General features: G+C 39.9%; 1 protein-coding gene across 11 annotated transcripts in view; it reads left to right on the top strand.

Moving 5' to 3' along the window:
* The window catches only part of OXR1 (oxidation resistance 1), a 270959-nt gene that overhangs the window by 89250 nt on the left and 155084 nt on the right, over positions 1-26625 (top strand). The window contains exon 1 of one of the 11 annotated variants that reach the window (XM_040084343.2): positions 13764-13908. The exons of the other annotated variants lie outside the window; for them this stretch is intronic. The gene's annotated coding sequence lies outside the window, so the exon portion shown is untranslated. Of the gene's footprint in view, positions 1-13763; positions 13909-26625 lie in introns of those variants that run through there. 11 annotated transcript variants of the gene reach the window in all.

Here is a 26625-nt window from a genome sequence, read left to right as displayed (position 1 = left end):
GATAAAAATCTATTTAAGGTTAATTACTTTGATATTGTTGCTGTTAATCCAATGGCACAGTTCTTTAGCAAAATCAGTGCAAAATATCTTCATTCACATGCCATCACCTAAGAGCATGCAAACAATATGAAAATATTATGAAAGTGTGTTGCAGGGAAGAGATGTCTGTTGTGTTGTTATACTCTGTGATACCTTTTACACCCAAGGCCCTTTAATGCTGCCTTGAAATTAATCAGAAATGTCCATGCTGCAGCAGCATTCTTGAAAGGACACCCAGCCTAGAAAGTGCCCACTGGGATCCTTCTGCAAGTGCTGACCCACATTTCAGGGAGCTGTGCGTCCCCCAGGCCTCCTGTGCAAGAGTCTCTGATCATTCAAGCTTTTCTGCAGCCACTCTCCTGTGATTGTCCCCAGTAACCTCTGACTTGTGCTCTGCTTTGGGAGGAGTGAGAGGGAGAGCTGGCTGCAGACCTGACCCCACAGATATGCACCCCTGCCTAACAGGGCTTGCCATCCTCAGCCTTGTTCAGGGAGTGTGAACTTGTTTCTCTTGAACCTTTTCATGGCCACGTAATCCTTCATGGCTGCTTTGGCCAGAGGGCTCCTGCTTGGTCTGAAGGGAGCGTGGCAGTATCCCTGCAGAACTCTGCCAAGCACTGCTGGTGATGCTCTTTTCTCCTGAGACTGCTATCAATAGGCAGAAGAGCACAGACAAAACATGCCATGATAAAATTGCCCCTTCCCAGCAGATGGAGGCAGCTGTCATGCCTGATCTGGCAAGGTGCTGCATTATGTATGTAAGAAAGGGTGGCATGCCCTGCTCGTGTCAGTGACTCTGTTTTGGTATGCAATATAAGAGCAGCAGGGAACACAGTGTGATCCTGCAAGTTAAGCTGTCTGGATATGCTTTGACAGATGTGAAGTGTTCTGTACAGGGCTGTAACACATCTTACAGCTTCTTAGCAGCAGCAGCCTGAAGGGCCCTCTTTTCTTGTTTTCCTTGGGCTGTTCTGAGCAGGTCCCAGGGGCCACTACAAAAGTTAGGAACTGTTAGAAATGTTAGGCTGGTGAAAAATTAGATCTCAGTGACACTTGGGGAGATAGAACAACAAGGCTGACCATGATGTGAAACTGATGGGCTCTCTGCTTCCAAGGTCTTCCTGGCATATGTTGGAGCTTTATACTGTTGTACTTCCATCAGCAGCTAAGCATGATTCATGCAAACTTGTCTGCAATGCCAAGTCCTTGATAGATTCTGTGCACCTCTCAGAATTCCTGCCCTTTAGAAATGAAGGAGTTGTTCAGTTGACAGTGGTTACAATGTTTTCCTTATTTATTCCTCCTTTAATCTGTGGGGGTTTTTTTTAGTTGTACTTTTTTGCTTACTTTTTAAAAGGATGGTGATGTAGCTCTATAGTTTTTTCCTCCTGTCCCACTCTGCCTCCAAAAATCAAAAGGTGCATGAATCTGAAGTTCCTAAGTCACATAATATTAACATAATTAAATTCTCAGTGTAACTGTAATTTTAGACTGAAACTTCAGACAAGTTTTTGCATAAAGATTTTTGGTGTGACCACAATTTTAGGCTGAAATTTAATTTTCAGATAAGTATTTGTAAAAAGATTTTCTGTTGCTGAATCATTGATTCAAGTTTTATTTCTTGGAATTTGTGCTGTTAAAATGATAGGTCTGACCTCTTACTATCTTACAACTTCCAGATCTTTTACCTGGGGGACTTAGTGGTTCCTTTGCTGTGTTCATCTGGGCATCTTTAAGCTAATTAGCTGCCTCTCAGCAGAAGTGCCTCAGGCAGTGCTAGTGTCTTGCTCATTCCTGTTGGTTATTTACCTTTTCAGTTTTCTTTTTAGTGTCTTGAACAGGACTATTTGAATTAAGTAATATCAAGCCAGAAAAGTGGAAAACTGTGATGAAAGAAACAGGAACTTGGTATAATATTACTTTGTCAAGTGGCCAGAGTCTGAGGCACCTCTCCCTTAAGACAGATAGTTTTGAAGGAAGAAAGGGGTTTTTGTTTGTTTGTTTGTTTGTTTGTTTTTGCATGCAAGACGTTTTCTGTGTGCCTTGTTTTTTCTCAAATTTCAGGATGATCTTTTGAAGGCTAATTCTATCACTTCATATGAATTACATCTCTTTGCAAGATCTAAGGAGCTGATACTTCTCAAATGGTCAAGAGTGTAATCTGAGCCTGGAGATGCCTGCATTTGGCATATTTTGGGATATATTGTCCCTGCAGCAAAATGGAGCCTGTCCTAGGGTTCAAGGACCTTTTTTGCAAACTGTCCTCCCTTACATGTGACTAGAACTGTTTAACTCACTTTTGTCCAGAAGTGCTTGGTTTGTTTGAAAATTAATTTTAAAATTCATGTGGCATGTATTTCTTTGGGGTAGGTCAGTAACAAAGTCTGGCAGGGAACCAACAGAATCTGTTGGCTCCCAGAAGTACAGATTTTAGCCTTTATTGGCAAACATGACACTGTGCCTTATGGCCATTTCTAGATTGAGTGGTGCCTGTCTAATGCTTCTGAGCTCTTCACTGTCTCAAATGAGGACCCTTCTCACCCACATCTTTGTCTCCTTCTCAAATAACCAGAATCTGAGTGAGGTCACTGCTATACAGCTCAGACTCCAACCAGTGAAGCTTCCAAGTTTCCTTGGCTCACCTACTTAGATATAGTGGAGGACTGCATGTTGAGTTAGGCTTCAAAATAAGACAGATCCATCTTTCTTAGTGGCTGCAGAAGAGAAAGGTGGTGATGCAACCTGAGAGTTCACAAAAGATTTTGTATTGTGTTAATGGCAGGTCATATTTCTCTTGGGAAGTAAGCAATTTGTACACCTGTTTAGAGGCCCAAGCACTGTACTGTGTCCTGGAAAGGGCGATTCACAATCCATGGTGACAGAAATGCCTCTTTCAAGCACGAAACATATGCCTTTGGTCACTCTCATACTGTGTAAGCTGAGCTGTGGTAGGTTGCTAACCAGCAGACAGACAGGTCTGCCCCAGGTTTCTGCCTGAGCACTGCAGGCTCCAGAATGCATAATTATTACCAGTGCTGGAACTGGTATGATTTGAGTGTGCAGCTCAGAGTTAACATATTTCTTTCAAATTATGCTTCCCCAAGGCAGCTTTGTGTTCAAAATACTCAATTCATTTGTATTTCTATAATTCATCATGCTTACTTTGAATAAGGAATATCCTAGCACTGTTGCCCTATATATAGAAAACCACATATGGAAGTATTATAACAAATAAAGTAAAATTACCTATTTCAATTTTCTGTTGTTTTGTTTATTTGTTTGTATTTGGGGTATTTCCCCCTGTTTCAAGTACAACAAGAATTCAGCAGAGACACAAACCTGAATTTAGCTGCATGGCCATCTTCAGCTGTCTGTACTTGTGTGGAAAACTTGCAAGCAGTTTTTCACATTTGCTTCAGCATGTGCTTACCAATGGGAATGTATGGTTGCTGTATGTAGCAAAATTTTGGCATTATTTAGGGTGGTTTTTTGTTTAATAAATTTTTACCAAGAACTGGCAGAGCAGGGAGGCAAAGCTGCTCAGAGGTGTGGCATGACCTCCACTGAAGAAGAAAGTATGCAGGAGCTCTGGTTTGAGTGTATGTATATGTATATGTATGTGTATGTGTATGTGTATGTGTATGTGTATATGTACACACACACACATAGAGTGTCTGTACAGCATCCATTACATTCAGCTGTCCGTGGGTTTGAAATTCTTGCCCAGCAACATGCAGGTTCTTTTAGGGATCCTTAGCAGCATAAGGATTGGCCACACACACAGTGTTGTTATAATTAGAGCCTTATTATGGCATTCAAATTTTAATAATCAGTGTAGGTTATTCTTATCTACTATTTCTAGCAGTTAGTGCAGCTTAGCTGCTCTTAGCATAGCTTGCAGAATATCCTTACCAATTATCATAGCTTTCAGTTAAGCAGAAATTCTAGTAATTAGTGTAGCTTTCTTACTTTCTAGGGCTTTTCATTACTTGGACCGGCTACAGTTCGGGCCAAACCCTTAATAATCTCCGTGTGATAGATACAATAACCACAGTCTAGGCTCAGACTTTACCTAAAAGTAACCTAAATACTTTACCTAAAGTAACAGGAGTCACTAAGTCTCAGAGGAAGCAGGGAATAGCAGGGATCCTCCAGACCCCCAGGTATCACAGGTTTTCCTGTCCAGCAGCAGTTCCAGTCTGTATCCCACTTAGAACTTGCAGCTGTTGGATTTTATGACCAATATCTCACATGCTGGTACCCTTCCCTATTTCCTAGTGGGTGTCCCCACAACCTTGGCTGGCAGTGCTTGGTGGGTAAATGGTCTTGTATTGCTGACAGGAGGCTGATCTCTTCTAGAACGGGGTCATCTCATCCTGGTGACAGCCAAGTGTTGAAAAGGGGAAGGGGGGGCGGGGGGGGGTGATCAGCATGCTGATATGTTGTGGTGTTTGTCTTAGAAAACAGTGTTGTTTCTGCAAAACATGTTCCCAGGCCCAGGAATGGGATACCAGACACAGAAACAAAGGAACTTATTTTTCACCTAGACCAAAGTAAATTGCCACAGGTTCTTGCAGGGACCAAAAGCACAAGTAGGTTGGAAAAAGGATTAAACACAGTGGTCCAGATATAATCTCTTTGATCCATTCAACAAGTTCTTAAGCCACCAATTTTCTGCAGGATAAATACAGAGGAATAGTGTGTTTGCCATTTTTCTTATGTTCTCTCTGCAATTTCCAATTCTTGGCTACTCTTGGGAATAGGATTGACAAAGAGAAAAGAGTTTCTTAGGCTGATGTTACATTATGGTGTGTATTTAATGGAAAGTGAAAAAACAACAACAACAACAACACCCCCCCACAAAACAAAACAAAACAAAACAAACAAACAAAAAAAAACACCAAACCCCAAAACACACAAACAAACAGAAAAAAAACAAAACAAAAACAAAAATATTTTCCCTTTCCCATTTGTTCTGCTATTGCAAACATACCTGCTTACCTGAGCTGTGCCTGGCTGCCTTTCTAAGGCTCTGCATGCAGCTAGGAGAGTCCATGTAATATTGATGAGCCTGTGCACTGATTGAGATGTGGAACACAGGATTGCTGCTTGGACTCTGACACCATGATTTACAGTGACTTCCTGGTGGAGAAGATGGGAATCTGCTGTTGGAGTTTTAACTGCTCAGCTGCATGTGCTTGCTCAAAGATAGAAATGTAGTAGCTAATACCTATTTGCATGCTGTTGGATGTTGGATGTTAGAATAACAAACAAAGCCAGTAACTGTGCTTTTCAACATTAATGCTTGGAAATGCCAATTCTGTTGAAGATGTCAGTGTATTTAAACATTTTGCAAGTGAACTGTGTAAAGTGCATATTGCCCTTTCTCTCACAGTCAGTAAGGTGTATAACTGTGCTGTTATGAGATGTGCATGAAAATCAGGATTCTTGGTATTCAGGAACTGTGGGTATATATGGAGTATCCAAGAGCTTTTACCTGTAGTTGCTTTGTGTTTAATTTGCAATCAAATAAGGCATAGATCTTTTAAAATGATTTGACACAATTTCAAGGAGACTTGCAGTAGCTGTTTGTAATATCTTTTACATCAGGATTGGTAATTTTTATGTGGTTTCATAATGCTATAAGTTACTTTTGTTCAGCATCTTGTTTCCTAAACATTTTAATAGGTTTTCTTTGAAAATTGTATCCTGCAGAGAAAGTAGCAAACAGTAAAGCAGGTGTTATGTGCTCTTGTGAGCACATTACAACTGTTTGAAATTACCAGTGCTCACCATGTGCCAGATATCATGGGAATTTGTCGCAGTGTCCCTCACGCCTGGCAGGCGTTGACCACAGGCTAGCTCAGTTTTGCACTGCAGCAACGTGGATCGGTCGGGGTTACAGGCAGGGCGACTAACCTCCTCCCGGTGGGTTTTTGGTTCCCCACAATGGCGGGTGGACCTGATGGCGTAACGACTGCGGCGACGGAAAAAGGGTTGACTCTCTTGTGAGCAGGGTAAAAGCTGGTTTATTAAAGGGGAGTCTGGCAAGGATCCCCACCTCAGACCACTGCTGCCCAGAGAGAGCCGAGATCAAACCTGAGCAGAGACTTATAAACGGGGGAGGATCCAGAGGTGGCAACAATGGGTCAGCCAATGTTGGAGTCCAGGGCTTTCCTTTGGTTGTCCTGGAGGGTCAGAGACCTGGGCACGGGGGTCTGGGACCCCAGCCCAGAGCTCAGTGAGACACTGGCTTTGATTTCAGTCCATGGGAAAGGCTTCTTGCACTGCAGGAAGCATTGCAGGCCACAAGAGTGTGAAAGATTGTAGTTTAGTATATCACAGGGTGGAAAAAACAGTATATTTAGGTTTATAGCATTGAAGTGAATGGGGACAAGATGGAGAATTTGGGGTGTTGTCTCCTTCTTCTTCATTTCTCCTTCCCTCACTCCATTTCTGCAGTGACGTGGCACAAAGTAGTTAGTGAGGATTGGGTCAGAGTAAAGATGACCTTTTTAGTAATAGTGATAGACATTGGTAAGAAATAGTAAATATAAAATACGTAGCAATTAGTATAAAAGATAAGGACAACCCAGCTCGGGAGGAGTCGTCAGAAGTCCAAGCCGCGGCAAACATCTGTTGGACACTGAGAAAATTGTAAGATAAGAAACAATAAACGAAGTATGCAACCTTGAAAATCAGAGCTCAAAGACTCCATCTCTTTCATCCGTTTGGCTCAGAGCTTTGCAGAGGGCAAAAAGACTCTAAAACCACCTGAATGCCGTGGAAAGCCCCGACAAGCCAATAAGGGAACAGGGAGTGTAACACTGGGTGTTAACTTCTGAACAACGAACGAATCACAAGACAGGAGAAGGGGATTCCCCGGGCACCAGCCTATCACTCGACACCTCTCCTGGATCTTTCCAGAATCCAGGGAAGGGTCCCGAAGTGACAGACAGGGCGACTAAGAGGAGAGAGGGGGGATTGACAGGGACAGGTGCAGGGGAGGAATGATTGGCATATAACGTCTGGTTATATAACCAACTCATAGGGGGGAAAACCATTACAGAAAACGGAGGGCACAGTGGAATGAACCATTACAAAAAATTTCTTATAAAACTTACAAAAATAACTTAATAAAACAACTCTTGCACCACTACAGGAATTGAAGAATTTTTTTTTCCTAAAATTACTAAGGCCAGTTAGCCTTGGATTTAATGTGGAGAGAAGGAAAAGTACTGGTACTGAAAAGTGCATTAAGATGTAAAATAGCATAGTGTGGTTCTGAAGAATTGTTTTCATGGCATATTTTTGCTCTTCTTTTGAGGCACTGAAAATATTGCTGTTTTAAACTGATACCTCCTCTGATTTACTTTTTTTTTTTCTTGTTTTTAATTAGAACTTTTTCAAAATTACAGAAAAATGCTAGGTCTGAAGAGGTATTTTAAAAATAGCATTATTTCTAATACATAACTGCCAGAGGTTTTGGTTGTACAACTACAGAAGAGAGCCAAGAGAAAAGTGAGATGGCTCTTAATCTTTTGATTTCCAGAGGGGCAGTTTCCTTGGTGTGTCAGAGATTGTCTAACCCAAGCTGTTCTCTGGGTCAGGCCACTTAAAATCAACTCTGCTCAATAGAGCTGAATGTCAGCAGGTTTTGGATCAGTCCCTGGGGGAGAGAAAAGCTCAGAAGTACTTAGATGTTCAGTGTTGTCTTCTTTAGCACTTTAAAGTCTGTATGCATATTGTATGTAATGATATTTTTGTAGAATTTTGCTTAGTTTATATATCTGAATAGCTTCTGCGTTACTTTTGTTCATACACATTCAGATTACTAGCGTGAAAGAAGTTTTTAACACAAATATTCATTTACAGTTCTTACTAGTGAGGTGAATGTTTACATTTGTAGAAGTTTTGCAGTGGTAGGCTATGAAAATTTTCATGACTGTCTTCCATTTTTTTCTTTATTTTAACTACATTAAATTAATTAATTTAACTGCAAAGAGAAAAGATAGAAAACTAGAATCAGCTAAAGCTGAATCTTTTTTTCCCCATATTTTGCCCAATTTATAGTAAGAGATTGATTATTTTGAGTGTAGGAGTCCATATGTTAGTGCCCAACAAACAAAATGTTGGAAAAATCTGCTGCGTTTTATCTGCATACATTGTTTGTGTAAGAAAACAATTTCACGTGCCTTTGTAAAACAGAGGTAGGTTTTTATACTAATCCCAAACCTCTGCATTTGTCATGAAAAGTCTAAACACATCTCTCAAAGGGGTCACAGCGCATCTTAAACACGAAATGCTAAGATTCAGTGTCTGTGTAAACACCCTGTACAGAAGCAGCCCAGCAAATGAGTGAGCTTGAAGGCTGAACTGTGAAGTAATGCAAGCACTGTGACGAAAAGGGAAGACGCAGGTCATGTACAGTGGCTGCTGTTCCTGTGTCCTCTATCATCCTGGACTGACTCTGTCAACCAATATCAGAGGCACATGCAAAGGACATAGCTTCCCACTCTGTGTCCAGTTATTTCTTTGTTTCTTTTCGCCCTTTCTATGAAGTGCTTAAATAACTCATGACAAGAACAGTAAAACTGTCCAAAGTCTGAGCCCCACCTAGTCACTGAAAAATAGACTGTGTGAACTCAACTGCCAGCAAAGCAGAAGGTGAAACAAAGCAGATGAAACAGTTATTTAGGAGCTGGACATCTATTCTGTTGTTCTGGATTTATCCTTCTGAACAAGGCTGACTTTACCAAGCACTTCACTGTGTGAAACAAGCACAGAACGTTACCAGAAGGGAAACTACAGGTTGGAGACAAGGATAAATTCCCAGCTCTATTAGGAGAGTGAGCACAATCTATTTTGTCATTAAAACTTTTAATGAGAAATTAATTAATTCTTATTCCATGTGCTCTCTGATACACAAAGCTCCCCAAAGCTCAGGATCTAAAGCAGGCACACATTTTCAGAAGCCACATCTGTTTCATGGTTGCCAGAATGTGCTGCAGGACTGGCTGCCTGCTGCTAGTGCCTCGCAGCTCTTTTTATAGCCTTGAGATGGTGAGGAGCATGTTAGTGTGAGACAGTCTGTGAAAAGAGACAGAGAAATATGCAAACTGATCTGCATGTCTGTGCTTTGCACAGGTTGAAGAAGTGCCTCAGCAAACAAGACACGGTATGAACTTCCAGCTCTGTGCAAGAAAGATTGTGGTAGACTTGTTTTCTGAAGGAGCTGTAACTGAGAGTTGCCTGTGTGTCCAGGAGGGGATAGAAAGGAAACATGATCCTGAACAATCTGAAGGTTGAGTTGAGTCCAAAGGGGGGGAGTGCTCAACTGCTTTACCTCTTGGCATATCCATAGATTTCTGTCCCATGATCTCTATTAGCTGAGGATGTCTCTGCCATTTATCTGTGCCATCATCAGTGATATGGCTCAAGAGATGGCTTGCAAAACATCACACTCCATGTCCTGAACTCTGTGTGAATGCAGCCTTCAAGAGAAATCTTTGCAAATCCCACATCCCAACACCACAGGCTTGTGATGTAGAAAAAAGCCTTGCCATCGTATCTCTTGAGTGTCTCTCATATCATGTGGTCACCACAGAAAAATATTGCTGTCTGAGCAGAGGTGGTTGTGGCCAGGCTCTGTTTATTCACCAGCCTTATGAGGAGCATCTGGGGAGAAGGAGAAAAGGAGGGGCAGGAGAGACCTTATGACTCTCTACAACTACCTGAAAGGAGGGTGTAGCAACGTGGGGGTCGGTCTCTTCTCCAAAGAAACAAGCAATAGCACAAAAGGAAATGGTCTCAAGCTGCATCAGGGGAGTTGGGATACTGGAAAAAAAATTTCACAAGAGTTAAACATTGGAGCAGGCTGGCCAGGGAAGTGCGTGAAGTCACCTCCAGTGAGTCACCATTGCTGGAGGTATTTTAAAAAAGCATGTTATAGTGGCACTTGGACATGGTTTAGTGGTGGACCTGGCAGTGCTGGGGTAACAAACAGTTGGACTCGAAGACCAACCAGAATGGTTCTGTGATTCCATAATCTGTAGCTGTGCTGCTCAGATCTGCTCCTGCTGCTCTTCTGAAGCTTGCACAGAGCCCACAGCCAAGCCTAAGCTTGGTTGGACCTGTGTAACCTGGACATCAGACAGGAACTTGCTCAAGCAAAGGCTTTTCCAAATTGCATTTTCATGTTAAATCTGTCTTGGATGTCAGTTGTAAGTATAAGGTGGGATCTCTCTTCCTTGCCTTATAACCATTACTGATGATGAGGCTTTCTAAATGGCAGATAAGTGTTGATCTTTATAAAATCTGATGAATATTGTATTTTTAAAGTACTAAGCAATAGAAATGTATTAGTTGCACCACATCTGTTGCAGAGCATGAAACCCCTCTATGTGTAACAGTAAAAAGACAGTGTCACTGGACTCCATGCATGGGAACAAAAATACCTGTCATAATTTACAAGGAATCTAAAATGAGAATGGGTGGAAGACCTGACAACTGACCTAATTATAGAAGGCATGACTATAATGTGGTGTATACCAGCAAATTACTAGTTTGTCCAATCTAAAAGTAGCTCATCTTATGGCTGGGTAATAAGGAGAAATACTCCTCTGTAATACTGCTTACAAAACAGTTCCAGAAAATACAGCTATAAGCAAAGGATTTAATAGCAGTATCAATATTATATTCATATTAATGCTACACATAAGGTAGAAGTAGATATCAATAGAAATGCAAAGTCTGTTAAATATAACGCCTGTTAAATGTAAAATACTGCAAGCCCTGGTTTATATTTTCATTTTTAAGTTAGGTTTTAATTTTAGACTAGATTTCATTTTGGATTTTGGAAATTTTGGAAATTTTTTCAGTTCTCCAGACTCATCGACATTTTTATTAGTAGTAAGTAGTTGGAAGGAATTGTTCCTCTGCTATTCCAGGCACAAGAAATCTTCCTGCAATTTTTTCTTTGTTGTTTTCATCTTTCTAAGATTGTTTTTTTCAGTCAGCCATCATTTGACTCAATTTAGCTCAATTTAGCACATACAAATCCTTTACTTTTGACAGTTGTCAATAGTACTGACAGACTGGTGTCTGTTTATTAAAATGGACACTTAATTTGAAATTCCTTGATTTCAGATGTCAATAGACTTGTGGAATTAACAGTTCCATTTGAAAGAATTAAATTGAGAAATTTTGGGGTAATAAGACTTGCTGTTGGATTCTAGATTTGCAGCATTTTTGAACATGTGGTTTTGATAATATTTTAAAGGTTAAAATTGTAAAATACCAAAAAAAAACTTCATTAGTACAGTGTTAGATGAGTGTATTTTATTAAAGAAGAACAAGAAGTGCAATAAAACAGCATGTTCCACTATTTACAGTGATGACATCATCATGTCATCAAGGAAAAATATATCACCAATATTTGAGGTCAGGATCATAATGGAAATATTTAATAAAATTGTCAGTAATATCATTATTTCATGCTCAAACACAATAACAGAAGATTGTAAATTCTTAGAATATTAACAGCACTCATCTTGCTTTAGTAATGAAATACTCTTGAGAAAAAAAAGAAATCTAAAACCTCTGAGGAAGTCCTGACTTCTGGCTGTGCTATGCAATGAGCAAACACTGCCATCGCAATATAGTTGTTTTAAAAGGTGGATATATTGCTTGTCATGCAGCTCTTCGGTGTATTTGCAATTCAGAGCAAGGCTAAGTGATTTCTGTGTGTAATTCTCAAGACAGTGAATTAGGGAAAATTCTTAATCCTGTCTCTCGATCCTAAATATGATCGGTGTTGTGGGAGCATGTGCCTCTGCTGCCTTCACTGCTGGTGTGGTGTTTAGGAAAACCAATCAATCTGGCAAAGCTTTACTTCGCTTGTAGGGCAGATGATCCAAGTGCAAGTGGAAGGAGGCACTCAGCTCTTTGTGCATTGGGAGCTGTGTAACAACAGCTATTAACTGCCAGCTAGGTTGGTATCCAGCCAGGAAGCCTTGCTCTTAGAAAATTGTTTCCTTATGAGACAAAGTTGTTCAAAATGTTGCTGCCCCCTCTGTTGAAAGATATGTGTTTTGATCTTTTTCAATGGAAACAAAACTTTGGTTTGACACAGTTTATGAGAGCACTGTGGTGAATTATCACATCTCAGCAGCAGAAGTACAATTCCTTTAAATCATTGCTTCTGCTTGATAGGTGAACATTTGATCATATCCTTATGCTTGACATAAATTGCTATTCTGAAAACTTGCTCTATAAATGCTTTTTAAATTTAAGCAAATGCGTGAATTCTTGGTTTCTCTGGGGTGGAGAGAATCAGAATCTCATTTGCAGTTGCCTGTCCTCCATGGGTGTTTAGTGCTTCTTAAACCAGTTGGCACACTGAGTTCAGTGCCCCAAATTCTAATTCATATAATGTGTATCCCTGTAGAAGATTTGCTCAAATTAAAGTAGCTTAAATATTCATATGACCCATCTTTTTAGACTAATTACAGAGAAAGTAAATTAAAATATATAATCAGAACTTTGCATGAAGTACTGGGAGAAAGCTTTGCAAAAATTCCCCTGAGAAGAAAAAGTCAAGAGAGGTTTTTATAGCGCTTTCTAGTCCCTTTCATCTTGAGAAAAAGTTTCTTTTACTTATGGTGACAAAATTGTGCAAATTGTAACTAATTGTTCTCTGATTAGTTTGTCATTACTTCGTTTTATAAAGGGTAGATAACAGGAGATTTAGCTTGGGGTGCGCTACGCATTTGCTTTGCTTTACCTCCTTTTCTACAGGATGGGAAAAGATATGGAGTAGGACTCAGTGAGACCCTACAGTGAGTAAGAAGAACAAACAGTTCTACATGGCATAAAAAGTTATTTTTCTGTCTTACCTTCTGTGAGTTGTTGGAACTGCCCTGAGTACAGAGCAGCAGAGTTGAAGAGCAGCTGGTAGTGGATGGCATGGCACAACTTTCTTCTTCTGCCTTTGGTATCCAAGTTAAATAGAGAAACGAAAAGCATTAGTAATTATAATTTTATAATATATAATAATAATTTAATAATATTTACCACTGTGTGGGGTAGATAAATTATGCTGCTCTAATTATACAGACAGGAGAAGAAACACCCTCTTTTGAGTTATTTAAACATTATTACATCAATCCTACAGTCCTATCAACCATAGTTGTATGTCTGTGCTGTAAAATGTCAGGGCTGAGGTGCTGTTTTTGAGGCTGTAATGTCAAGACACTCCATATCATGTTTTCTATGTGTTTAAACACTGCACACTGTTATAAAACTCTCTGATTTATATTTAAAAGATCTTTGTTAGCTAGAGGTGTACACTGATAAAATAATGACAGAAAAAGCCGAGTCACTTTGATTTTAGTGCTCAACTAGCTGCTTTCAGAAATTAATACATTAACTATCACTTCACCATACTGTCAAAGAACAGTACTTAAGCCTTCCTGACATTTTTTCCTAACATCTTCCGTAACTGCACATAACTTATAAACATCTAAACAAGTATGAGTCATCCTGTTTCTAAACCCAGTGACTCTTCTGCACTGAATGAACAGTGCTAGCTGAGAAAGGAAATCTCTCTTCAAAGGGAAGCTGAAAATGTTTTTAGATTTATGCTATCATCTTCTACGTCAGCAAAGCCAAGCTTGCGTAAGTGTGTGCTCTAGATATATTTTATGTTCTCTGGTGTTTCCAGCACATAGAGCAGTTGTAAGAAAGATGTGCGTTCCTTGAGTAAGGAGGGCTGGACTGAGCTCACTGTTTGATGTGGCCCTTAGGAAGGAGCTGGTGACTTTGCTGCCCTCCCAGTTGTGGTAGAGCTGATCTCCTGGCAGAGGAAAGGTAAGGAGGATGGTGTTACTGGTGGAAAGAAGCTGGAATTTTGCAGGTCTGCCAGATCATGATGTAGTGTATCACTCAGCTCTCTGGATGTGTGTTTGTCGCTGTATATGTTCGTGTCACTGCTGTTGAGGTTGGTCAGTGCTGTGGTAGTTGTATGGTGTCATTTTCCCATCTGGCATTGATGCCAGTTCTTCTTGAACTTATAACTTTTCCATTCATATCAGCTGCTCTTCAGTTTTGAAGTCACTGACAGTAGGCGAGGTAACAAATTCAAAGAACCCATTGCTGAACAGGGTGAGAAATGCGGTTCAGATAGTTTTCTTGAACATACTGCTCATTCCAGCTGTGCTGCAGGGATTTTTCTGAATGTTTGGTACCTTTTTATTAGCCAAGCCAGGCCGAGGTAGAGCCACTGATTCTGAGCAACAAAGAACCAAGAACATGCTGTGATGTGTGTTGTAGCCTGCCAGCATATGCTCAGTATGTCTCTGCCAGCACATCACTGATCAGACTGTCAACCTCTCTGTTAGCTTCAAAGCTCTTGGAGGGCCTTGCCTGAGTTTTCTGGTTGGATATGCCATGCCAGGTGGTGTTAGATCTGCCTCTACCTCCGGTTCCTCTCCTGCAGCTACTGTAGGGTACTCTGGCCTTTGGGAAGCTGTACAGAAAGTTGTGCACTGTTGAAGCACATTTTGGGTGTAAGGATTTGCTGTGTCTAAAAGCATCCTGATTGATATCCAAAATGTGTTCCAGATTTATGTTCTGCAGTAGTTTTGGATTGAGATTAATTGTTAGATTTTGTTGTGTATGGGAAAATTAAGGAGCAGGCATGTTCTTAAGACTTTGTTTTTATGGGAGAAACTATTTGGAAATTCATAAGACTGTAAATCACCCAACCATTGAAATTCTCTGGAGTTTATTATCTTGCCAGATGAAGTAGCTCTAGTTCAATACCTGAATTTTTCCATTTCTGTTTTCAGGCAGTACTCTGGAGTATTGTCATTGTTGCTTTCATGCTTTTGGTAACTCACGTCAAATACTGTCAGAGTACAGTCTGACTGTATCAGATTTACTGGAAGATTAGGTCGATTCAGTAAAAGTGTCCCACAACTATTCTTTGTTTTACTTTCAATGAATATCAAGAAGAATTTCAAAATCCCTCGATCTTCTCCAAAATAGCACCAAATTGTGCATATAAATGTGTGCAGCAGGAGCTCAGATGGGCTTTGAACTCCACAAGAAGCCAGTGGAACAAACTTCTGAAAGAAGTACCCTGTGGAGCTAGAGGTCTGTGGCCAGTCCACCCCAGGATGTGCAGGCTTAGGTACCTGCAGCTTTGTGAGGCATTTCCCTCCTCTTCTAGCTGAAGCTAGAAGCTGCAAGGTGAAATTAAAATAGGGACTGGGGAAAAGAAGACCTGACTGAAAAAACCTATTTGTTTTATAAGCAATTTCTCAAGCTTTACAATTTTCCTAAACAGATCTTGAGAAACAGATGGCCAAAGTCATCAACTATATTTGTCTAGAGTTCTTTTCTGCTATTAATCTGTATTAAACAAAGTATAAAAATAAAGCTAAGAAATAGTAACAAATTTTATCATTATAAATCTAAGAAGTTTAAAAACTGTTAGAAAAGCCTTATTTTCAGAACAAAATCTGATCATTCTCATCTTAAATATCAATACAATAAGCAATTCCAGATTCATTGATCCTTTCAGAGAAATTCACTACTCAAGACATAAGCAATTGGTTGCAAATTAATAAAATACTGAAGATCTACTTAATTTTCTCATTCAAGTATTATTATTACTTATAAGAAGATCTTTCTCTTTCATTGATTTTGCTAAAGTAAATATTTTACATTGTTTAGAATGCAGCATGTGTTTTAAAACTACCCTCCATTTACAAAAGCCTTTTTCCAAATACTTTAAATCTTTGGTCTGTTTCTGACACTTAGCAGTTGTACTTGGGGCTGCTGCCGAGGTTTTCCCAGAGGGGAGCTTTGGGATGGGCTGTGTCAGAGGAGCCAGGCTGCCCTGTGCTCGGCACAGCAGATCCCAGCCCTGCAGGGATCCCTAGCTGAGCCCATCAGCTCCCGGGGGCACCTCTGCAATCAGCCTGGATCAGCCAGGGGCAGAAGGGGACGAGAGAAGGGGACGGGGCAACCATGGCCAGAGCAGGAGAAGGTCCCCCACAGCACAGGAGTTGCGGCACATCGATGAGCCCATGCTGGAGCAGGTGCTCTCCCAAAGGAACCATGGCCCCTGGAAGGCCTGTGCTGGAGCAGAAGAAACAATTGACAGGGAAGGAGAAGGGGAAGAGAAGAGGGGGAAAAAGAGAGTGACTGAGAAGAACTGCTGTGATCTGACCCTTCAGCCTCTGGCCATCACCCAGGGGGCTGAGTATAGCCCACAGTGGTAACATGATGAGTGGAGACCAGGAAAGGACAAGGAAAGTGGTCTGGAATAAGGTTGTGGCAGACAAGAGAGAGATTTTTTTTTTCTTTTGTTTCTTTCCCAATATATGAATCATTAATTAAATATTTATACTTAATGACAATAAATTAAATGTCCCTGAAGTGAGACTGTTTTGCCTGCAATAGTACTTGGTTAGTGATTTCCCTGTCTTTATTTCTACCCATAGGTGTTCTCATTATTCCTATTTTTTCTCATGTCCCATTGGAGATGGAGAGAGTGAGCAGCTAGGTGGTTGCTTGGCTGCCAGGTGGGATCAACCACCACAGCAATCTATACCTTTTAAGTTCTTCACACTTGTTTTCCCAGTATTTGTTACTGTCTGCCATTACAAAAAGTCAATCATCATTTGATTTTTCCACACTGATCTTCCTTACGCTTTCTAGAAACTCTGTAACATCTGCAATTAAGATGCATTTCCTTGATAAATACTTTTTGCGGTTTCCAAGTATGTTAAACATAATCAAAATAATTTACTGATGCAACATACCAGCATGTGTCCCACCGTAGCTTATATTTCAGACATTCAGAGAAAAAGAGACACCCCAAATCCTGTGTTTCCAGTGATGCTCCATTTAAAATCAACTTCCTATCTTTTGTGCTTAAAAAAAGGAAAAAGTGACACTGGCTGAAAAGGAAAATACCTAACTTGATTGTCACAGAATTAGAAGATTTGTTCTAGCATTGTAGGATTTTTTTTTTTTAATATAACTTCTATCTTGACAAGGCGTAGACATGAGCCTTTTTTGTTGTTGTTGAAATTAAAAAAAAAAAAAAAAAAAAAAATATACAGTGATAAGATTTTGACCTCAAGTTACTTTTTTCTGCAGCAATAATTTGTCACCTTTAATTGCCAACAATGTCTGTGTAGGTAGCCATTTTTCACTTGCACAGAATTTATTTAAAGTTTGGGTCTAAATTTGGTCCATGCTCACAGTAAGACTGTCTAATGGTATGTGAATTGTGACAAGAAATCTAAAAGGATTTTGAAGGAGAGAAGTTATTTTACAATGATGAATTTCTCCTTGTGAAATGCTTTAAATGTAGGGTTCCTTCAGCCTCTCTTGCTCATTCCAGCAGGTACTTTTCAGGCCATAGAATCCAGGCTGAAGACCACAGAAAAAACTTAAGAATTACAGAAAGCAGGAGAGAGTTTTTCAGAATAAAGAATGCTCTAGTATGGAATATTGCCATTTGCTGGATTCCCAGGAATGAAATAACAAGGGAACCAAGATATTACACTTATTTTTCTCTCACAGTAGCCATATGTTTCAAGTTAAGCTGGTATGATAGCTTCTGGAAGAATGCAGATGTATTGTAGAGAATGGGAAATGCTGTTGGTGCAAAATCATCTAGATCTTGAAATGAAAAAATACCACAACAGGTCTGTTTCTTGGACATTTTTATTGAGAGGAGTATTTGAATTTAACTCTCAAGATATGAGTGCTGGAGAGTAATAGAAACTGATAGAATTAAGATTCCTTTTTTTTTTTTTTCTATCCAGTATCTTTAAAAAATAGACAGAGGATGAAGAGCTTTGTTCAGTTTTGAGAATATGCCCCATTGTGTGTTGCCTTTATTATGAATTGCTGAAATGGAGTCTTCCTTTGTGTGCCTCTTTGGAAATAGAAAATAGATTGTATTTTAATGCAGTCCTCTTGCTTACTTCATATTAGATGCAGGAAGGTATATCTATATATATTCAGTATTTAGAGCCTTTAAAAGGTTCAGAGTTCTCAGAGTTCCTTAAGAGAGGGAAAGGACAATAGGATAGTTTTCACTGAAGTCAAGATTACTGTAGTTTTTGCTAAAATAGGATGTTTTCTCCTAGACTAATCACTTTACTGCAGTATTTGTTGTGTTTTCATTGGAACTGATGAAAATAATGTAAAAAATATAGCAAAAGCAGATCTCACACTTGTTATTATTTAAGAAAATGGGAAATATTTGTTGTTATCTTCTAAAAAATGAGAAATTTGGGGTTTTCCAATAATTTTCTGTCACTCCAGTGGCAAACTGTCAGTGACTGCAGTTTTTTTCATTAACTCATTTGGGAGGGCTGGGCAACAGGGGTTGGACATGGACCAGGTGGCCAAGAGGGCCAATGGCATCCTGGCCTGGATCAGCAATGGTGTGGCCAGCAGGAGCAGGGCAGGGATTGTCCCCTGTGCTGGGCACTGGTGAGGCCACACCTTGAGTGCTGTATCCAGTATTGGGTCACTTCCTTCAAAAGGACATTGAAGTGCTAGAGCATGTCCAGGGAAGGGCAAGGGAGCTGGGAAAGGGTCTGGAGCACACGTCTGAGGAGGAGCAGCTGAGGGAGCTTGGGTTGTTTAGCCTGAGGGAAAGGAGGTTGGGGGGACCTTATTGATCTCTTCCACTCCCTGAGATGAGGCTGTGGCCAGGTGGGTGCTGGTCTCTTCCCCAAGTTAAAAGTGGTGAGGTGAGCGTCAAGCTTTACCAGGGGAGTTTTAGATTGGCTATCAGGAAAAAATTATTTATTGAAAAAGCTGTCCAAACATTGGTAGAGACTGCTCAGGGAATCCAGGTCATCCCTGGAGGTATTTAAAAGACATGTAGATGTGGCAGAATAAAGCAGCCCTACAGTAGTGTAATTAAGCCAATTAGACTGTAGACAAGGACATTCGTTGCTCTTCTGTTATGTTTTCTTATATATTTTCTAACAGAGATGTTTCTATGAAGAGCCAGCTTCTCCCTCCACTCCTGAATATAACTGTCATTATAAGTTTCTGCTTGGGTGCCAAGCTAACAGGCTGCCAGGTCCAGTTCTACTTTGTGTTACTGGTTTGTTTGGAATGGGGAAAATTGGGAGGCAAGCTGTCAAAATGTGCCATGAAGAGAAGGGCTTTACCACAGTAAGGCAACAGAATGAGAAGAAAAACACCTTTATCTACATATATTATAAATTCTAGCCCTTTCTTTTATCTGGGTCTTCTCCAATTGATTTTTTTTTTTTTAAACTGTTTCAGTTTTGACATTATTGATATCCCATTTCTCTGGGAAAGACATGTGACAAGACCTGTAATGTCAGTCTGAGCCCTTTGCGTAGCCCATGCAGGCAGAATTCATCCATGTCCACATGATGCTCTCTGACTGCTGGTTATGCAACATTATGATGACAGGGCATAAAAATGTTCCTTCAGAGAGAACAGAGGTTCACAAAAAAATTTCATCGGTTGAGATTATTTTCTAAAGCATCCCTAAAATAGTATTAGGACATTGTAAAACTGAAGTACTTGCAAACTTTTTTGGCAGTCTACTTAGAAAGAAAAGTGGAAAGAAAAATAATGCAATAAAATAAATGAGATGTAAGAATGAGAAGAACAAAGACAAAAGTTATTAAGAAATAAGACATAGGATATATAGGAGAAATAAAATAGAGACAAAGGAAAGTGATATTCTAAGGGTGCCAAAATGTGCTATTCTGTTCAGCACCAGTACAATACTTGTGATCAACTTAAAACTTGTGCAAAATATCAAGAGCTACTTCAAAGTGAAGAAGCATTGGAAAAAAAAAAAAAACCAATAGTGGAATACCCAATTAAAAATATAAGATAGAAAGGATTAACTTCACCTAACCTTACAGGCAAGTGCATGTAGCTTCTGCTTGTGCTTGCAATGGAGTATGGAAGTCTAGTGTTCCCTTGGTGTAAAGTATTAATTGTTCTGAGTATTCACAGTACCCGTCAGATAATCAACTGCCTGACCTGGTAGAGTGCAAGGGAGGGCAGAGTGGACGAGTCAACCTAAAGGAAAACCAAAGTTTGCCCACTGCAGAAGGATGTGTGCCCCTACTATGCAAATATTAGATTTAAATATAGAATTGTGAAATCTTTAGAGTTCTTCCCAATATTTAGGGATACAATATACATGGTGTTGCCACAGAATGGTCATATCACTCTCCACATAATACAAGGTGGTGAATAAAATTTAAAAACCCCTAGTTATTCAGATTTTTACTCAGCTATTATATAATATTAATTATATAATATTAATTATATAATATTAATTATATAATTTTATCCTTCAGTTTGCAAAAGCAGATATTTTATTACTTGTCTTTGTTTGCTTCTCTGCTATGGAAGATTTATGAACACTCTATATTTGAAGTTATAGACAGTCCTTTTAGCAAGATTCAACGACAGAGTGACATAACCTTTATTTTAATTTTTCATTCCTACCTATGGCCAAGCTTTATTTCTCTGGTATAGCTCTACCAGGTACCAGAAATGAGCCTGATTCTCATTCTCTTCTCCAAACAATATGGTGAATAAATAAAGGGATGTTAACCAGGGCTCAGGTAGGGCTTAAAAATCTTGAAGTCCTTGAATTTGCCTGCAGTTATGTATCAGTCTTATATTCCTGGCAGAATGGAGTAGTGAGGTTGCAATGAACATTTCTGTCTGGCTGTAGAGTCCAGCCTTGAGCAGAGCAGGTCATGGCAGCAGGAAAACTGTGCCACAATCTCTACTGTCACCTGCTGTTTCCTTGTGTGCCTACAGAAATGCAAGCCTCAGTTCCAGCCTCATGAGTGCAGTGCTGCATCAGGAAAATGGTTCTGCTTCTTTCCACGCTGGTACAAGAATTTGGCCCTAATGTAAGCTGTGTCAAAATAGACTGTGTCCTGAACTGAGTGACACTAGTCTTCACATCATCATCCTTTACTTGCACCAAAGTGACAGAGCCCCTAGTGAGCTCACAAGCACACTTCCGTTTTGTTTGGTTGGTTGGTTGGTTTTTTTTTTTTTTTTTTTTTGCTACATCAGGATGTTAGTTTCTGGATTTTTGTAGCTCCTTTCTTTATTGCTGCAAGTCAGGGTTTCTTAAAGAGCTTATTTTACATGGGAGATTGCTGCTGTAGCTTAGGACTAATTATTTTACCATCTCCTCTAGAAAAAAAGAAAATATTTATATTGAAAATGGTGGTGCTTTGTTTTCATGCTTGGATTTTTCCTTTGCTCTAAGGGTTTGGAAAATATATCAGCAGACGTGCATCACAATGTATCCTTAGGCCTTACCCACTGTCAGTCAAGCTTTGCTAGTCTTGAAAGAGGATGCACATGTACTGAAGATGCAAAGAGAAAAACTATTTATAAATAACAGATGTACGTCCACCATCATAGGTCGAAGGAATACTTTTGTAGTATCCCAGTCCATTCAAAGGAGTGAAAAGCCAGATCTACTGGCCAGAGGAGCTGCATGATATTTACTCTCTTCCCAGAGGCTTTTGAGGATGCAGTATTAGCAGGGCTGCACTCCTGCCTTTCCTTAGGTGCAGTGGTGAAAAATCCAGAGATTTCATAGTACCTGAATTCTCCTCCATATTGTCATGCATGTTCCCCTTCTGGCTGATTCCTGATTCCTTGCTCTTTCTGAGAAGGGTGTTCTGTAGAGCTGGAGGTACAGATAACAGTTCCTCTGGTGTACACAGATACCACTTCCAGCTGACAAAGTGGGGACCTGAGGGGAAGCAATGAGCACTGGGAGTGAAATACATCTCTGATGAAGGGATCAGCTTGGATTACACTGTAGGTTCTTCCTCTCTGTGTCCATTGAGTGGACAGGCTCGAGGCTTGGGTATGCTGTGGTATCATTCAGCTGTGGGTGGTTTCCCATGACATGAAGCTTTAGAGGCCACTCTGAGGAGCTGATGGTGTTTTGGGGAGCTACGGGTCAAATATGAAGCTATGAACACGAGAAGAGAGATGGTTAAAGAACAGTGGCAGGAAATACAAGAGTTGTGAAAATGGATGTGCAGAGGTGGTGGGAGCTTCTCAGTACTGGTGATTTACTGTTAAATAGACCTGTCACAACCCAGCTTTGTTTCAAATATGGCTTGTCAGGTAGTGAGGAGGGATATGGTGTTCCAAGGAAAGCTCAGGACCTGTGTGTCCATGTTCCACATTGCCAGTCTCTATCTCTGCATTCTGGATTCACAGTTCAATTTGTCCTTATTAGACCACACATTCCATGTCAATGGATCCCGATTTAATGTCATAGATTTATGGCAAAACCCCAAATTGGTCATATCAGCCATTAGGATTCAGTCAGGGAAAAGACAGGTTTTGTAATTGCAGGTGTCACTTTCCAGAACTGCCGTGTGTCCCAGTTAGCTGCCTGCACCTTTTGTGGCTGGTGGCTTCTGTTTTTGCTTTAGTTTTTTCTGCTTGTATTTGATGGTGAATATCACCACGGAAGATGAACAACAGTGGAAGATGTTACAGATGTGCAGAGCAGGGAGGTTTGGCACAGTAGTCCTCCTGTGTTCTGACTGGCTTGTTACTAATTTTCAGCTATTACTGATTTTCCACTCACAGGTGGAGGTGTTAGCAACTGTCTGGTAAAGATGGAGGCAAAGGCATTTGCTCTGTGAATAAATTTGGAGGTTAATACTGAATTAACATTTTGAATGCTGAAATTAAACTCTTCATTCAATTTAAAAAAAAAAAAAAACAACCCTAGAATTAACTATTACTTAGCTTTGGTTCTGAGCACTAACTAGGATTGATTTCAATAGGTGTTTCTGGCTGTTCAGTACTTTTGAACACAGGATGTTCCTCTAAATAGGAATAGTGCAATTCATGGCCTGAAATAGTAGTTCCATTCTACTGCTCAGAATCTGATTGCATTGCCTTTCAAAGGAGAGAAAACTGCTGAAAAGAGAGATTTGTGCTGCAGAGAACAGAACAGGGAGACAACTTGTACTTTTTCAGTGGTCTGAATCTAAATGTTCCTCCTGGATGCACAGGAAGCATGTCCATGTAAATAATGAGAAAGAGATACGGTGCTTCACTTTTTATCTACTGGATTTGGAAAATACCAACTGAGCCGATATTGCCTTCCAAAGCAGTGCAGGTACATATGTACACTCATTTTCCCAAAAGGTTGATGCTAAAACTGTTGCTAAGACAAAATTAACTGTAGCATCCATGCCATGAAAATCACATTATATAGTTTTTTCTCTTATTTGCTTATTTGTGCTTCTTAGCCTTTAAATGCTATCTAGTTTCTTTGCACACAAGTTCTTGAAGCTGGAATATCTGGAACTGAGCACAGTGGATTCGCTTCATGTTTCAAAGAAAGGTGTTCCCTCCACTTGGTGGAGATGTGGAGGATTAGGGGCAAGCATGGAGAAGTAAACCTGTAGCTTTTCAGTTGGAAGGATTCTGACCAGTGATGCAGTGAGTTCCCAAGGGAAAGCTGAGTTTAGGCACTGCTTAAATTACTGGAGAGGTGTCATTGCCATGTTAGTTTTCTGGTGTACCTGCATTCATCAGTAGATCTTACAGAGAATGGACATTCTTCTGCTCCACATTTCTAGACATTAATTTCTGCCCAACGGTATTCTCTCATTTGTGGGCATGTGCCTTAGTGCTCATACCTCTCTGCACCTTTTTCATCATGAAGGAATGAATTGCAGTGGAACCTTTCTGTTAGAGAGGATACCATGCAATTTAGGGTTGGGTATGCAAACAGTATTGTACATAGAGCTTCTTAGAAAATACCAAACTGAAAATATTGCAGCATGAGTGGCACTTTTTTTTTTTTTTTTTTTTTTTTTTTTTTTTTTTTTTTTTTTAATAGCTAATTCTTGTTTGGGTACCTTTTCTTTTGAAGTCCTTTATGTAATACAGAGAAGGATGTTAGCTAACCATCTAATTTAGGAAATGAGCCTTTCTAATTATATGCTTCTGTTCCATAAATTTCAAGATGAAGAAATTTGACCTGACAGTTTACAAGGTGGAAGTGAGGAAGAACAATAGACAGGGCCTGTGTCAGTTGTAAAGCTGTCCTTGTACTCTCCTTGAAAGGACAGGAAGAAAGGCACCATTGCAGAAAAACAAAACTGCATTATTAATGTTTTATAATAGCATAGATGTTAACACCATGGGTTACATAATTTGATTTGGTTTGTTTCGAAGGTGATCTTAATGATCAGTACCATTTTGGTAAAGGCAAATGGTGAAACCTAAGGTCATTGCTATATCAGTTCCTAAATTTAAAACCTTTTAAAAGTGTTGAAATACAATATATGTCCCTTTGATGACATTTCTAGAACAAACATTTAAAATAGGAGTCAGCATGTTCCCAACAGAAACCTTTATTTCAAGATGCAACTAAGAGGCCAAAATTAAAATTAAAATAATCGCTATTATGATTTTCCTGTATATTTTACTGCTATGGGCTTTGGAACATTAAATTTATTACAGGAGCCAGGAATCAAATATAAACCTAAATACTTTTTTTTAAGATTTGTTTCTAAAGACACTTGTCACAAGGATGGCTCACTGTTACATGATGTTAAATGTAACAGGTTTAGGTGTTGTCAGTGATACATCATCTTATGGGAAAAATAACTAAGTTCTTTTATATTCACTCTCCCTGTAAATGACAGCTAAATGGGAATAAATTGCCTGTCTGTTTCCAGTTGTTACTTCTAGCCACCTGCTTTCTGAACTTCAGAGATGCTTGCTAACAGCCCTGGTGTTGCTTTGCCTCCCTGCCATATTTTTAGTTAGTGTCAGTACAAGAAGTTTTTTATATCTCAAACTGCTTTTCTTCTGGGAAATTAGGGATATACTCCTCCTTTCAGAAATGACCTTCGGTGTTTTATATCCTTCCTATAATCAGAAAAAGAGACATATTGCAGTTCCCTAATTTCCAACAGGATTAAAACCCTTTTGTTCTCTAAAACTGCACAGTGTAATTCATGGGATTTATTAGGCAAAAAACCTTTTGCAAAATTTCTTTAAAATTGCAGTTTCACAAGCCTGTTATCCCTGATAGAATGTTGTGGTTTTCTATATTCTCATATCTCATGTGTCAGGATGGCTCTAAGAGCTAGCTAGTACACTCAACAACTGCTGGTGAAAAGGAAGAGCATGGAAAATAAAATGTGACTTGCAGAAAACCTGGAGAATTCCTATTTATGTGATTGCCCTGGATGAGTCAGTGGAGTAGAAGTGAGATGGCTTGGGATAAGTGAAGGTAACTGCCTCCAAGGATTTTCATTTCTGTCTGTCCCTGGTATATTTGGTAGGAGGGACAGGAGATGGGATGAGTGGTAGGGAAAAGCAGAAGCTTTCCTTCTCCACAGAGTATCTAGGGGTAAAAACCTCAAATACTTGATGAAGTTCCTTGATGAGCCTGATGTTTTGATGAAGGGAGTTGGCTTCATCAGTGATAATGTGGGCTCTTTGGCAGCCTCAAATCATAGAATAATGGGAAAAGAGACTAGCACCTGAAGAAGGAAATGTTCAACCTTCTCTTTTATTAATTTCTGAGTTACATTTTAAATAATGGCACTGTTTAAGCAGTCTCCTGAATGAAGCAGTTGTGAAGGCACCAACAACTCTGGAGTGACAAGAGAGAAACTCTCATTGTGACAGACAGGCCCTGACGTGACAAAGGCTGACGTCAGTGTCATGGCAAGTGGTTGCTGAGAAAGCCACTTAGAAATTGAATTGCTTTAGCCAAGAGTTCCTGGTATTAGAGGAATGCCATGGAGAAATGATTTTTGAATGCTGCTGTCATTTCTTAATGCACGCCTAGTTTTGCTGAGACTAGGAATGTTTAAAAACAGCTTTTCTTTTTGGTGTATGGTATGTGAAAGTGCCCAGAGTTTCTGAAGCTGACTTTTTGCTTTAAGACTGCTGGCAGCATCCTGACAAAGGTGCTTCCAAGTTCATGCTTTGGTGTTAAGGCTTTCTCAATTTCTCATAAGCAGGCTAATGGGTAAAACAATTCCGTTTGGTTTATAAAGACACATCCACATTATAACATTAACAGAGGGGTTACCTTTTCTTTCAAAGCCACTTGTGAAGAAGAAAATAACAGGAACAAAAAGCCCAGAAACAGGTCATGATCATGCAAGATGCTACATGCAGGTAGGTGTCTGTGTTTGCCTCCTTGGGGCTCTGGAGAGCCTGGGGTATGCCTGTGCTGAGGGGCTTGCATTGCCTCTCAAGGGAAGAAATAAAAAAGAGAGGAGAGGGAGAGGGAGAGGCTGCAGAAGGCATGGAACACTCAGAATGGGCCTATGGGGTGGGAAAGCAGTTTGCTAGAGCAAGAGGGAAAGAACCTGAAATGACAAGGCAGGGATGACCCATGTCTTTTGACCACACCTTTTGTGATAGAGCCCTGCCTTCCTGAGTGAAGGCCTCTGTCAGGGGGTGATCGTTTCAAACAACTGCTCAAATAAAGGCCTAAGAAACAAAAGGGAA

This window comes from Hirundo rustica, chromosome 1, assembly GCF_015227805.2.
Source record: "Hirundo rustica isolate bHirRus1 chromosome 1, bHirRus1.pri.v3, whole genome shotgun sequence".
Taxonomy (NCBI): Eukaryota; Metazoa; Chordata; class Aves; order Passeriformes; family Hirundinidae; genus Hirundo; species Hirundo rustica.
The sequence above is the reverse complement of the archived record's forward strand: the minus strand, read 5'-3'. Positions and strand labels throughout refer to the sequence as shown.